The sequence below is a fragment of the Mustela putorius genome, unplaced genomic scaffold (assembly GCF_011764305.1).
Source record: "Mustela putorius furo isolate JIRA1106 unplaced genomic scaffold, ASM1176430v1.1 tig00000151_pilon_pilon_pilon, whole genome shotgun sequence".
Classification (NCBI taxonomy): Eukaryota; Metazoa; Chordata; class Mammalia; order Carnivora; family Mustelidae; genus Mustela; species Mustela putorius.
In genome coordinates, this window is record NW_025421296.1 from 1,714,542 (window position 1) to 1,730,254 (window position 15,713).

Consider the following 15,713-nt stretch of genomic DNA (forward strand, 5'->3'; position numbering starts at 1 on the left):
TAAGGCAATGTGGCACTGGTATTAGAATAAAAATGAGAGTACAGAAATATACCTTTACATTAATGGTCAATTGATTTTTTTTACATGGATGCCAAGATAATTCAAAGGGAAAAGAATATAAAGATTTTTAAAATTTTTAAAAGATTTTTATTTATTTATTTGACAGAGAGACAGAGATCACAAGTAGGCAGAGAGGGGGGGAAGCAGGCTCCCCGCTGAGCAGAGAGCCCAATGCGGGGCTTGATCCCAAGACCCTGAGACCATGACCTGAGCCAAAGGCAGAGGCCCAACCCATTGAGCCACCCAGGCACCCCAAGTGTAACAGATTCCAGAGTAGGTTATTCTGTCCTCTTCATTCACTATCTGTGACATTTTACTTATTTTTAAACTTTTCTAATCATGTGAATTTCCTCAATTTCTTTCTTACCATCTTTGCCCAGAACATAAATACATTATATAATGGAATAATATGACTTGAGACATAAAATGATCTTTCATTCTTACTTAGTTAAACAGGAGCTCATCCCAGGAACTGCCAAGGCACATGATAATAGCCATTAGCTAACATCCATCACAGATGAGCATAACGATAGACTATAACTGCTGATCTCCAGATTTATATAAGTGGTGCTGATTATCATCTTTAAGCGACTTTAGACAATAGCATGACAACAGTATCTGTTAGAGTTAATACCTCTGCAGATACCAACAGAAGACATTCAAAACTTGTATGTTCAGAATTTAACCCATTTAGTAATTAAATTTAGAATTTTAAGCACTTTTCTATTAAGCAAGAAATACATGATATTTAAAACATTTTCAGTCAGCTTTCTTCTTGAAGTCTGGCACCAGTTACTAAATTAAAACAAAGAAGTCTCAGAATAATAAGGTAAAACTGAAAAAACAGTCTTCAAACTCATTTAACCACTACCTCAACAGTAGATGGTAATCTGCATTATCTGTAAATCAACTCTGCCTGTTCTTTCAGATGAGGGGTTTAAGCCAAGTCAGACTTTACCCTCTCCTCAAAGGCCCAGGAGACCTCCTAGTAAATCCAGGTAGAAGTGTTCAAATCAGCTCTGCCCTGTGCTGCCTACATACAGCTCCCTTCAAAACCTCACTGAGTCCCAATTTCCTCACCTGTAAAATAAAAGTACTCACTTACTCCCCAACGTTACTCTGAATATTTAATAAAATAACATCTTGGGGTACCTATGTGGCTCAGTTGTTTAAGCGTAAGACTCTTAGGTTCAGCTCAGGTCATGATCTCAGGGTCCTGCGATAGGGCCATGCATTGTCCAGCTCCCTGCTCAGCACGGAGTCTGCTTGTCTCCCTCTCCCTTTGCCCCTCCTCCTACTTGCACACAATCATTCTCGTTCTCAAATAAATAAATAAATAAATCTTTAAAAATAATAATGATAATGTCTTAAAACATCTAGTACATGATAGATACTCAACAAATATTAATTCCTTTTTCTTTGCTCACCCCAAAGTGAAATACAGGTCACTAATGACAAAAACTACAAAAGTCCAGATGAAAGAAACTTTTTGGCTTAGTGTGTACTAAAAAGAGCAGAATTATCTAAATATTAAAGGAAACCAACCTTTATTTTCTACAGGTATCCAATTCATACACTCTTAAGTAGGTAAATTATAACCATGATGATAAAATATAAGATACCACAGGGAAAAAAAATCAACTAACTTTGCACTAATTATGTTATTATTATCTGGCAGTTTTATTAGGAAACAACTGAGTATCCAGTTGGCAGACTATTACAGACAATTTCAGTTAAATGATTCATCAAATAAGCCAACAAGAACTTAAGGCTTGGCTGTATTTGCAGTACCAGAATTTCCTAAGAGAAGGCTTCATAATGAATCTTAAGACACCACACTTGAGAAAGCAGAAGGGAACAGGTCAAGATCCCCACAAAAGACCAGACTACACAGGGATTATTTTAAAAAGATTTAAAACAATACCCTTTGAGAAAGAGAGACAAATAAAGAAACAGACTTTTAATTATAGAGATGGTTACCAGAAGGAAGATGGGTGGAGGGATGGGTCACATAGGTGATGGGGACTAAAGAGTCCTAATGTCACAACGAGCACTGAGAAATGTATAACATTGTTGAATCACTATATTGTACACCTGAAACCAATATAATACTGTATGCTAACTGGTATTAAAATAAAACTTAAAAAAAAATAAAATATATAAAATCCTGTTACAGGAAAAAAATAAAACACCTTTCCTAAAGACACATGGGAAAGGGAAAACAGAAAAGGATAGATTTATTTTCTCTAAGTCAGGAAACCAATAGACAGATTTTAAAAATGATTTTTTAAAATGGGTTACATATTGACATGTTCAAACCAAGAGAATATAAAAGGGTGAAAAGTCTGTTTCCCACCTGTGTCCCTACCCACCCAATCCCAAATAGATAAACGCTGTTAATTTCTTAGCCTTCTGGAGTCTCTCTATGCTTAGACAAGAAAGCAAAAATATATTCTTTTTCTTTCCTTGTTTTTTCTACACAAAAGTAGCAATTTATATGTATCATTCTTCATTCCAAAGGCAATTTTTTAAACCTAAATGTCCAATGAAAGCAACAAATAAATTCAACAGGACAGAGACTCTTGTTCACATGAATGAACTTTTAAAAGGCAAAACATAGGGTGCCTGAGTGGCTCAGTGGGTTAAATCCTCTGCCTTCTGCTCAGATCATGATCTCAGGGTCTTGGGATCCAGCCCTGCATTGGGTTGTCTGCTCAGCAGGGTCTGCTTCGTTACCTGCCCCCACCCCCACCCCGGCCTCCCTCTCTGCCTACTTGTGATCTCTGTCTGTCAAATAAATAAGATCTTTTTTAAAACAGGCAAAACATAAATGATGTTAGTGTCAGTGAGAATCAGAAATAAAGGAAATCCAAAAGAGGAAACAAAATTCAAAGAGAAAAGGTAGTATAGTCTCATAAATCTCTTTTAAAATGTTCTCTGCTAAAACATGTGAGTGTCTTATCTTTTATTAATTAAAAAGAAATAACTCCTTTTCAGACAAAAATATTTTAACCAAACATTCATGAGAAGGGAGAGTGGAGGTAAAAGGAGCTCAATCAGAAAAGAGAGCTACTAATGTCAGAATGGATTAAATGCCACTATACACACAAAGAACTACAAAAATAAGAACCACTTTCTTAAAAATTATAGCAAAGTCTTAATTTCTGAATATTTACTAACTCAGTTCAAATAAACGAATGATAAAGAACTTTCCTATTTAAGCCAGCATCAATTTTAGCATTAGGTTGTTTGAAAGCTGAATGAAAATGTCTTTTCAAAACCTTTTCCTTTAATATTTATGAAAAAATAGGCCTTTACTCTCAGTGTAGCTGAGATCTACTGTCTTGGTGTGGAGTTCCTCGAGACGTCTGGCCAAAACACCTTTACAGGTGAGCTGAATTTGATATAATGATGTCAGCTACCTGGACCTGGGTTGAGAGAGTCTCCAGTAGCAACTTAACATTCTTGCAACCAGTTGCTTCTTCTCTGACTCCTAAGGATGAAAGGCTGATCTATGCTTCTCACCAGTGCATATCTCTGCTGATGAAAATCTGGAAGGAAAGGGTTTGGAATCTTGACATACCACTTCTCAAAGACTGCTAACCTTTAATCTAAAATAGCCTTCTTAGTCTTCAACTTACTTAAAACCAAAGAGATTGTTTTAAACCAGATATCTAGAACTAGATGTATTTTCTGAAAGGAAGAGTTGTCTTATCTAAAAGTCTATTCAGTCCGTAATATAGCTAAATCTTCAATGGGGAAAAAGGAGCACGAAACAATGCTATTGCAATGACGTGAACTGCCCCGCCCAATTATAAACAGTTTTAAATTTTATTATACATGCCAGCCAATGCTTAAGGAAAACCAGCATACTTACAGAAGAGGAGGTGGGTGGAGTCTTCTGTGGAAATTTTGAAAGGAATTACTGGGTATTCTCAAGGGCTTTGAAGGTTGAAACCACTAGGACTTTATAATGTCTACCTTCCCTCCCAAACTAAAAGCTTTCCTTTCCCTTATTATAGGCTTGTTCTTAGCTGTATCACCATGATTAGTATCTTTTTTGCTCAAGACTAAAATGAACAGAGTGGGATGAAGAAAGAACAGAGATTTCCTTAAAGCAAAAGCTGGAAGAAAAGGAAAAAAGAAAACGGTCAAAAGGCTACTAAACTTTCAGAAAGGGGAAAGGCTGCAAGAGGACATAGGAGGAACATGTGGGTGTGAGCTGTGCACATGTTCAGTGGGTGGAGAGATGTTAGCCTGGACAGGTGCCGTCTGGAAAGACTGGTGGAGTTAGTATGCAACTAGGGAGTTGTATGTATGAGATTATACTAAACCAAGTGTTACTAACCCTGAGACAGCCTATAGTAGAATAGGATCATAAGGAACTTCAAGGTCATCTATTCCTACCATTGGTGGGAGCTTTGTTAAACCAAGCTCTCCAAACCATGTGCTTATCATTAGGAGATTGTTTCAAAACATCTAAAGTTCAGCTGTTCTTATTTTTAACTGAATTTAACACGTCTGTCTCGTTCAAGCCCATTACTTCTGCTTCTCCTATAGTGATCACAATTACAGTGGATATTCCATCGTCTCTCTTCTTTTTTTTTTTTAAGATTTTATTTATTTTTTGACAGAGAGAGACACAGTGAGAGAGGGAACACAAGAAGGGGGAGTGGGAGACGGAGAAGCAGGCTTCCCACGGAGCAGGGAGTCAGATGTGGGGCTCAATCTCAGAACCCTGGGATCAATGACTGAGCCTCCCAGGCGCCTGCATCATCTCTCCTCTTAAACATCTTGTATTTTAGATGTGCTTAAAATACAAGCATTGACTGCCCTCCTTTAGAAGGATTTATGCTGATCTGCATGGATTTATCGGTCCACCCACGTACCCTCACCTCGTCCCCTTGATGAGCACTACTATAAATTTCCATGCACCTTATCCAGGTTTAGGGTATGGCAGGTAGCCAGGAAACTGTAAAGTAACTGGTTCAAACATGCATGGAATCGATGACGTTGGTTGGCTACATAAACACGATTCTCTAACCAACAAAGCAAGTCTGTATAAGAGAAACTTTTTAAATGGCACTGAAAATATGGATATACACAGAAGTTTAGAAAGATGTACTGTGAAATACTAATAGTGATGATTAATGGATGGTAAGTTTATTGGTGATTCTTAGTTTCTCTTTTTCTTTCAAATTTGTCTTGAAAAAATGTATTACTGTGGTGATTTAAATATATTTTAGGAGGCTCAGTGGGTTAAAGTGTCTGCCTTCGGCTCAGGTCATGATCCCAGGGTCCGGGGATTAGCTCCTGGGATTGAGCATCTTGCTCTCTGCTCAGCAGGGAGCCTGCTTCCCTTCCTCTCTCTCTCTGCCTGCCTCTCTGCCTACTTGTGATCTCTGTCAAATAAATAAAATCTTGAAAAAATCATAAAATTAAAAAAATATACTTTAAAAGATACAAAAGAAGGAACATAAAAGTAATGCGGCTAGAAAATATTATTAGCTATGAAGGGGAACACTATCTAGCTGTCAAAATTTATATAGATCTACAGATATACACGATAAAGTGTTAAATAACAAAAGAACAAATTGGGTAGAATAATTCCCATTTAAAAAAAAATCAAAAAACCTCAATGTACATGGGATGCCTGGGTGGCTCAGTGGATTAAAGCCTCTGTCTTCAGCTCAGGTCATGATCCCAGGGTCCTAGGATTGAGTCCCACATCGGGCTCCCTGCTCAGCAGAGAGCCTCCTTCTCCCTCTGCCTGCTGTTTCCCCCCTTGTGCTTGAGCTCTCACTCTCTCTCTCTGAAAATTAAAGTTGTTTTTTGTTTTCATTTTTGTTTTTTAAAATGGTAAAATTTAAAAGAATCAACATTTTCTCATGTTGAAATAAGTTCATGTTAAAAATAGCTAAAATGATAGTGAATTTTTTACAGTTATTTACTGTTTTCATTGTGCAATTTTTTTAAAGATTTTTATTTATTTATTAGACAGAGAGAGATCACAAGTAGGCAGAGAGGCAGACAGAGAGAGAGAGGAGGAAGCAGGCTCCCTGCTGAGCAGAGAGCCTGATTTGGGGCTCCATCCCAGGACCCTGGGATCATGACCTGAGCCGAAGACAGTGGCTTAACCCACTGAGCCACCCAGGCTCCCTCATTGTGCAATTTTTAAAAAATTATAAAATTGTAAAATTTTCATCGTAACAGAATTCATTAAAAAATATGGAACGCTTCAAGAATTTGCGTGTCATCCTTGCACAGGGGCCATGCTAATCTCTGTATCGTTCCAATTTTAGTATATGTGCTGCCGAAGCGAGCACTGATAATTAAAGTTTTTAAAACCAAAACCAAACCTCGATGTACATTTACAGATATACACATTTATATAAACATGGGGAAAAGTCTACAAGGATATAAAAACTGAGAGTGGTTATCTTTGTGGGTAAGATTAGAGTGGAGAGGACTCATTTTTTACTTAACATACTTCTAAGTTGCTTGAATTTAGGGCATGCATACCTTTGTAATTAAAAATAATGTTCAGAAAATATGAGACAATAATAAAATTAAAATGGGGGAAGGAGATGATGTATAGTGTTTTCTTGGGAAACTAAGGAGTCTTATATTCCTTCTTAGCTCATCATATATATATTTAACATGCATGTGCATTAGGTTATATAGGCTATACACATGGTTCCATATGTATGTTTGTCTGCATATATGACACTGAGTTGGAAACCAGATCATTTTAAATTAACTTTAATCCATTTTTATTTTTAAAACAGGGAGGTAAGTAACTAGAGTAATAAAGGTCCTTCTCATTTTTGAACTCAAGCAAAAAATTGGTCAAGTCAGGGTGAAGCCTCACTGTACTTGAGGACATTGCATCCAGCTCTTGTGGAATGGCTAGTCCATCAACGAGTCCAATTTTGTGTATGAATATATTATATATGAAGTCTCTTTTACCTACAGAGAAAAAAAAGCTTGGTATTGACTGGCATAGTAAATATATCAGGAACCTGAATGGAAGCAATTATCCTGAATCATATTCACTACTATATGCAATGTAAATACAAGGTCATTTATCCAAAATCACAAAACAATAAAAGGAATAACATTATCTCAACACTACACACATTCTCCAAAAAAAGGTATGCCTTTAAAAAGGTACAAAAACCAGGCCTTTCCTCAACCAAAAGCCTGTCAAATTGTTCCTATTCTGAAGTTAAAAGCCACAAAACCAGCCCTCTACATTCTAATTATCTGCAGACAAACTTATACAGTGGCCTGAAGCAACACCTACCTATAACGATCCTTCCACACCTGGTGGTACCAAGTAACTCTGCTGGCCAATATCACACACCAGTAGATTTTTTTGTTGTTGTTGTTGTTTTTTAAAGATTTTATTTATTTATCTGAGAGAGACAGAGAGAGGTCACAGGTAGGCAGAGAGGCAGGCAGAGAGAGAGGGGGAAGCAGGCTCCCTGCTGATCAGAGAGCCTGATGCAGCCTTGATCCCAGACCCTGAGATCATGACCTGAGCCGAAGGCAGAGGCTTAACCCACTGAGCCACCCAGGCCAGATATTCTTTGATCCCATGTTTTATGTATATATATAGATATAGATATAGATATAGATATATAGATATGGATATCTATATATCCATATATATGGATGGATATATATAGATATATATACCTGGATATATATCGATATATATAGATATCCATCCCCATTGGGGGAGGCCAGTACTCTGCACAAATCCGCCATGAGAGCTCACTAAAGATCTCTTATTTCACCCACACATCTCCTGTCCTCCCTCTTATAATCAGTCTCTTACCCTACAACAATTCCCTTCACCTGCCTTTCACTCACCCCATCCCCATCAAAGGAAAAAAGATTTTTGGTTTTGAATAAGAGAAGAAATGGTGGCTACAAGGAGATGGACCAAGACAGATATTCAGGACCTGTGGGAAATAGGAGAGGCCCTGGGAAACCAGACAAGGGCATGGACATTGCCCTTTGAAATTCCCTTTGAAAACCCCCTGGCTCGATTCAGGCAGGTAATAAAATTTTATTATCGATGTTCTGACTCAGGCCTCAACATTTGATTTCCATGTCGTCTTCCTCAGCAATGACAATTAACTCAAAGTTAGTACTAAGTTAAAATTACTTTGACATGAACTACAAGATGTGGAATCAGCACCGCTTAGATTTACTTTTCTCCATGAGATAGAAAAAAAAAAAGTGAAATGAAAATAAATATGCCACCATAAGGAATAGAATAGGTAAAGGAAAATAGAAGCATTGAGTCCCTTAAAATAATGTGGGAGCTGTTTCTGTCAGGAATAACATGTTACATAATTTGAGTTTCATGAATCAGCACTTTCGTCAGTAATTTACATGAATTAGAGAAAGAGAAAGAAAATATGAGGATTGGAAAAGGTAAAGTGGTTTCTGAAACAAGACAGGTTTCAAAAGTATTTTATTCCACCCCCACACAGAAGAATGTTGACAGGCAGATGACTCAGTCTTGCTTCATTAAGAGCTTCTTTCCACCTAATAGTCCTCATGGGAAAGGCCACCCCATCTCTCTTTTTTCCAACATACCCTTCTCAATTCCTCCCTGCAGGTATGGCCATAGTTTCCTCTCTAATTGAAGGTTAACCATCTGCAGGTCACATACTACAAGAAACAGAGATTATACTGGAAGGATATAAACAGTTGAGAGGTTTTTTTTTTTTTTTTTGGTTGTTTTTTAAAAAGACTCTTTGGGGCACCTAGCTGGCTCAGTCAGGAAACGTAAGACTCTTGATCTTGGGGTCTTGAGTTCCAACCCCCTTCTGGATGTAGAGATTACTTAAATAAATAAAACTTTTTAAAAAAAGACCCTTTATACTAAAGTACTTATAACATTTCAAAAAACATAGTAGTAGTAGTGTAGCGTCATGCATGCTTCAAAAAAAAAAATAGTAATACCTATGATCATTGTTTTTGAACCTGGTCATAAATCTAAGTAGCTTAATTGAGTTCACTGCCCCTGAAAACCTACAGTGATTTGTAGTCCATAAAAATGACCTTCAATGAGCAGAGAGAGATAAAGAAGTGGTAGACACAAACAATGAAACCATACGTCCAGTCTAAACTATCTTCAAATCAGAAGAAAAAAGAAAGATGTTTGAGAAGAGAACAAAATAGCCAGCCTATGGCTTTTTCAAAAACCAGAGTTGACAAATCCTAAGAAATGAGTCCAAAGGGCATTCTCATCTCTTTTGTCGAAAAGCTATTTGTAGAATCAGATACTGTTTGAAATAACTGGTGTAGGCCCGGAAATCTCTTGGGCATAAATCAATTATAGTGTTTAGGAAGCATAATGCTTGGAAAGAGCAAGAAATCTGAAGTCATTTGGAATCATTCACTTCACAATGTTTATTACAGGCTGGCACATACATGCCAGGCACTGTCCACACACCTGCTGCCTATTCAAGCTCTCTCCCCCACCTGCTGTACAACCTTGGCTAAGATATTTTAACATTTCTGTGCCTTAGTTTCCTCATCTGTAAAAACAAGAATAAAAAAATGGCTGTCAACTTCACAAATACATCTGGAAGCACTCTGTAAACCATGAAAGCCCGAGTTGTCATTTTGCTCAACTGAATTCACGAATGCCACTGTCTGTTGTACCATGGATTATATCAAAGGAAAATTGAGCCTCCCTGCTTCCAGGAGACACCTCATAATCCTATTAAATAAGGCTCAGAGTCTCATGTAATCATCTCTCTGGAAATTTAAATGGGGGATAGAGAAAGTCAGAAAGAGAAAGCAAGTATGACATGCAGATTTTGACATCAAATTGCTAATCACCATAATGACAAGAACCATGATTCACCATTTTGGGTCTCTACCAACCTGACCATCAGGCCAAGAACTCACTTAAAAAGGGTAGTTTATTCTGGAAAAATATTCTCCCTGCAAATATGCAAGTCACAAAAAGGATACTAAGCAGGTTGATCTATCAACTCAACGCTACCAAAACATATGGCAGTAAAATTACAAAGTATTATTTGTTATGTTGACGTGTACAAGCAAAAACAGCCTATTTTATAGTACTTTTCACTAAACTATGGTTTCATCAACTGTCAAACAGATTAGGAACAAAGCTCCTTTTCAAAACAAAATTAGGCTCCCTATAGTGGCAGTTGAAAAAGAGGGAAGTTCTGGTCTTTCCAGAGTTAGCTAATGATGGCACTACCGTGGATAAGAAAGACTAGGGATCTGGCGGAGACCTGCAAGGAAGAGGTCTCATTCCCATAGCTCCAGACTCCCTTCCCCCAGGGAGTGAAGGGGTGGTGGCTAGTCTTACAGGAGTGGTAGCCAAGTGCGCCAGAAGGCACACCCAGTCCTAAAATATGCCTGAAACTTCCTCTAATGTTTCTAGCTCTTGCAAAGACATTTGGGGAACTGGTGTACACAACCTCTTCACTGCTGTAACCGCTATAATTTAAAAATTTGCGTTAACAGTTTGAGTTAATATTTATAAAACACTAAAAAGGAGCCCAAGCATGTGGTAAGAACCATTTAAATGTTTATTAAATAAATAAGTCACTTCCCAGATTGGTTGGGTAAATCCTCAACCTAGAAACAAAGTAGAGAGTCAAAGCGCATAACAGTCTGATAGTTTTAAATAAAGACTCGGGAACCGTAGTGCTCTGTATCTATTCCTGCATTTCTCAAGTGTACCTGCAGCTCAAGTATGTGGTCTCTTGCGTAGGGCCCAAATTCTCCCCCTGGTTCAGAAATCACTGTGCAAAATTAAATGATGAAAGAATTTGAGTCTCAAGAGATGAATTCTTTCTTTTTTTTCTATCTTCTCAACTAACCACCACTAAAAATGACAAATCTGAAAATCCGAAAGCGCTCTAAATGGTACGTATCAACACTAAAGCTGTGGGAATCAACAGAGCCAAATTCACTTCAAAAAGAGACGGAAAGGGTTTAAATCACAGAGAACTTAAGGGTTGTAAAGCATTCGTCTCAGATCTCTGTCCGATGACGACAGGTTAACGATTCCCGTGCCCCCCACTCCCGGGGCCTCTCTCCATCCCGGATCCTCGCAGGTGACCCGCACCCTCTTTCGACCTCAGCTGGGGGTCTCCCACCCTCCCAGCTCCCAGCTCCTCTAAGCCGGGAAGCTGTGCACTGTGTTAACAATGTCCGTCCACTGACACGGCTCGAGCGTTTAGGAATCAAAAGGCAGAACGTGAAGGCACCTCGAGGAAACACAGACCACAAACTCTTCGAGTCGGGAGCTGGGCGGCGGGATTGCTTCTCCCCTTCCACCAACTCGGAGGTTTTCGGTCTGAGGGGCCAGGGGAGCTGCCAAGACTCCCGGGAAAGTCACGTTGGCTCCAAGAGGCAGCAGTCGAGGCCCAGGCACCGCTCGCCCCGCCCCGTCTCACCCTCCCGGGGGGCTCCGGCCGCGGCCCGAACGCGCGCGGACCCTGCGGCTGGCCCACCCGCCTTGGGTCCCGGCCGGCCCCGCACCTACCCCGCTCCACGGTGCTGCCTCCTGGCGCGGCGGGCGCGGAGCCGAGCGCACTCGCGTTTCCTCCTTCCCCGCAGGGCCGCCGGGCGCCGCCGTTTCCTCCCTGACGCGTCACGGAGGCCGGCGGCTCCTCCCGCAGTGTGCCGGGCGGCCCGGGAGAGCCGGGCGGCGGGCAGTGCGGCCGGAGGCCGCCCGCGCCGAGGATGGGGCTGCGACGCCGGGCTGGAGCCGCAGGCTGGCCGGCCCCTACTCAGGCCCGCGGCGCGGAAATCTCTTCGCCGTGCACCCCGGCGAAAGCCCGGCCACAGCGCGCGGTCTGCCTCCCGCCTCGCCGCGTGCGCAAAGTTGAGGGGACACCGGTGGATCTTGTCTAGAGGCTGGAGCTCCTCGGGGTTTCCTGCGGCTCAGCGGCTAGTGACTGCTGCCCTGGGGCTGGAGAGCCGCGTGCGCCGACGCGCCCGGACGCCTCGGGGAGACGACCCTGGCGTACGCCGAGAGCCGGACCGCGGGGCAGCCGGAGGAGGAAGAATCACCCCGGGAACGGCCTGGTGGGCCCGTGGCTGGCTGTAAACTGGAAACTCAGGGAAGGGAAATAAGTATCCAAATAATTTAGGGGAACAACTATGCTTCATTTGGGTTACTTGAAATTTTCTACTTTTTTCATCAGCAGTGTTTTGGCTTTTGAGTTTACAGATAGGTCAGAAATTGGCGGATCCTGGGGACAGAGAAATTTCCTTTCCACGCATTTTCCAAGTCCACTTTTTTTTTTTTTTATCCCCATAAATCTCTAAGTCAGCTGAGGTCACACTTTACAGTTTCTTATTACTCTTTCTCATTCTTTAAATATAGAAGTTACATTTTGTCTCCTTTTTCCCCCCAGATAAAGAGAGGTAAAGAAGGTGAGTGGAAAAGAATGACGCGATTCAGTGGGCGCGGAATAAAGTGGTCAGGATTTGCAAGCAGAGTAGGGTTTTCATTTCCCCACAACACTACTGTGGTTTAAGTTTTATCGGGTATCTCTTGAAGATAGACTCAGACAAAGATATAGCATGTCTATATGATGTTTTAGATTTTTAAAAAAAGATCTTATTTATTTATTTGACAGAGAGATCACAAATAGGCAGAGAGGCAGGCAGAGAAGGAGGTGGCAAGCTCCAGGGGACTGGATCCCAGGACCCTGAGATCATGACCTGAGCTGAAGGCAGAGGCTTTAACCCACTGAGCCACCCAGGCGCCCTATGATGTTTTAGATTTTGAGGGATGATCTATATACTTCAGATCATAAGATTCCAGAGAATATGCCATAAATCTATGAACAAATAAACTTCCAAAGGTAATTAGAGAAGCCAGCGTTTATGTGTGGCTTTCCTAAACAGAGGACATTTCCTTATGTTTTAAAAGAATATTCAAAAATTTAACCCACAGGTAAGGTTGAGAATATTCATTTGTAATGTCAATTAACACAGTATGACCTTTTCCTTCTTAAAGACAATGAATTGTGAATCCAATATTTTTATACTTCAAAACATAATAATGCTGCAGAACTTTCTAAACAATGATCTTCAGTGGCATACGGAAATAGATGTAAAATACAGTAGATACAAATCAACACACTGCTATGGTTCTTTGTATGTTTTCATTGTGATCCACACAATGAGGCACAGAGAAGCTACAGAATTTCCTCCCTTGTAACAAAAACCAACAAGTAATCAGTGTATCTCTTAATTAAAACCATATTCACCATGCTGAAAAATTTCTCAGACAAAAGGAAATTTTGTGTCACTAAACTCCAAATATAATGACATCATTCTCACTTCAGAGATACATACCTAGCTATGACATTTCAACTTTTCCTTCCCTCCCTCCTTCCCTTCCTTCCTTCCTTCCCTTCTTCTTCCTCCTTAAAAAACAAAACATCTGGGAGCCATTACATTTGCAGAATAAATCTGTCTTCCTGCTGTGAAGAACACACACACACATGCATTCACACCACCTCCCACAAAATTTTAAGATAAGAAGGTGGGTGAGCCACGTTCAACTGATAAGAAGTTGCATATTTTGCATTTATATCTGAGAGCTGCAATTTACTACTATGATTTCTCAGAATATTAGAGGTTGTCAATGTATTCACAAACTTAAAAGGCTTTTTCACTTAAAATTAATTTTAAAGGCATACTTTTAAGTCTGATCACTTTGATTAATCATACTCACAGATCATATCTCTATGTTCTATTATGTTTCCAATTTCTTTACAGAGTAAAAGAAAAGTTGAATGTTCAGCTAAATGTCTATCTGATATTTATGCTTTTATAAAAGGTTTCATACAAATAAAATTTTAAAACGGAAAAAGTTTTTTGTTTAGACTGTGGGTTCCAATATTTTGTCTGGAAATAATGACTCTATTCATGCAGATAGGGCAAATATTTTGTTTGTATATTTACAGAGCTTATGTACAAATTATGAGCATAAGCTTTGGAATTGGACAGACTTGGGTTTTAAACTCTGGTTCTGCCACTTTCTACTTCGGGCAAATTATTTTACCTCTCTGAGCACTGGTTTCATCAGTAACATAGGATAATAGTACTTATCTCTTCTCAATGAAAGAGAGATAATAATAATGCTTATCTTATGAAATTGCTAAGAGAATCAAATGAACTTAGTAGGATGCCTGGCGCATAATATCAATTGATAGCTCTTTGTCATCATCATTCTGAGTAGCTCTAAGAGAGATATAAAAATGCCAATATTTTGTATTCCTTTTGTACTAGTATTAAGAATGGTCAAATTTTAGAGTTTGGGGAGATTTTTTTTTTTTTTTGGTAGAGGTCTTAAAAGTAACAGGAAAAAAAAACATAAAATAGTTATTTTCAGGGTGCCTGGGTGGCTCAGTGGGTTAAGCCGCTGCCTTCGGCTCAGGTCATGATCTCAGGGTTCTGAGATCGAGTCCCACATCGGGCTCTCTGCTCAGCAGGGAGCCTGCTTCCTCCTCTCTCTCTCTCTGCCTACTTGTGTTCTCTCTCTCTGTCAAATAAATAAATAAAATCTTTAAAAAAAAAAAAGTTATGTTCAGAACTTTAGAAAATTGGACTGGCCATACTGTAAACCATTGCCTTGAATATTAAAAACAAAAACAAACAACTATTTAACAAGAGAATACAGTATTCTTTTAGGTAACATATTCCCATGAGATGAGTGCTTGGTTTTCACCTACTCTTCAAAGTGGAAAACCTTTTCCCTAAACTGGTGCCTGATAAGGAACAATCATGAATTTTTATATCCTAATAAAGTCCTCTATTTGTAGTTCTTTCATTATAACTTTGGAAGCATTGAGGAGCATAACAATATAAAAAATATCACTTCCCATAGGGAGAAAATTTGACAAAATGACAACTATGGGACATGAATGGCTTCTATTCATAAGTCAGTTGGTAACGGAAGTGAGAGCCAGCATGCATTAGAATATTTGTTTCATAGCAGATAAATCAGCAAGACTAGAGAAGAATAGTGCTACCAACCACATGTTTACAAAAGCAAAGATGTTTTTGATTCATATTATTTGTATTGCTATCATAGCACCTTTTCCTTTATTCTCCTACAAACTCATCTCTTAAAGTGGGTCAGACACCATGAGCTGTTGCTACAGTTTCCATCCATGTTTATTGTTCAATATACCAGTCGCAGCATCCCACATCTTCAAAAACAAAACCCACAACATTTTTCTTGGGAGGTTAGTTTAAGGATAGCCCAAGCCATGAATTGGCCCAGGAAATTGTTCACCTGTAAAGCCTGCTGTGAAATAGGTAAGAAGATGAGAATTAAAGTGACTAATTTATTGAATTTTCTGAGCAAAACAGTTTAGTACAAAACAAAGCCACCTAAGGGATAGTTAGAAAAAATCAGATACTCATGGGAATTGATGAGTATTGACACTGGTTTATACCACCGTGGCACAGAGCCAAATTAACTTATTTCCTTCATTTAGAAAATGGTTCAGAGTGTACTCGTTTTGAGTGTTGAGGGTGGGAATGGCCCAAAGCTTAACATCTTTGTTAGACAAAATTAGCCATGTTCAGACTCAAAACTGAAATGCCTGAATTCAAATGTG

At 39.4% G+C, this 15,713-nt stretch overlaps 1 protein-coding gene and 1 non-coding gene across 2 annotated transcripts in view; both read right to left on the bottom strand.

Moving 5' to 3' along the window:
- Nucleotides 1-11,735, bottom strand: part of SGK3 (serum/glucocorticoid regulated kinase family member 3) — a 145,054-nt gene extending 133,319 nt beyond the window's left edge. The window contains exon 1 of the mRNA XM_045075712.1: nt 11,612-11,735. The gene's annotated coding sequence lies outside the window, so the exon portion shown is untranslated. The remainder of the gene's footprint in view (nt 1-11,611) is intronic.
- LOC123390926 lies at nt 6,283-6,386 on the bottom strand. Its single transcript, XR_006605513.1, has one exon. It is a non-coding gene; the product is annotated as a U6 spliceosomal RNA (small nuclear RNA).
- Nucleotides 11,736-15,713: the final 3,978 nt, after the last annotated feature.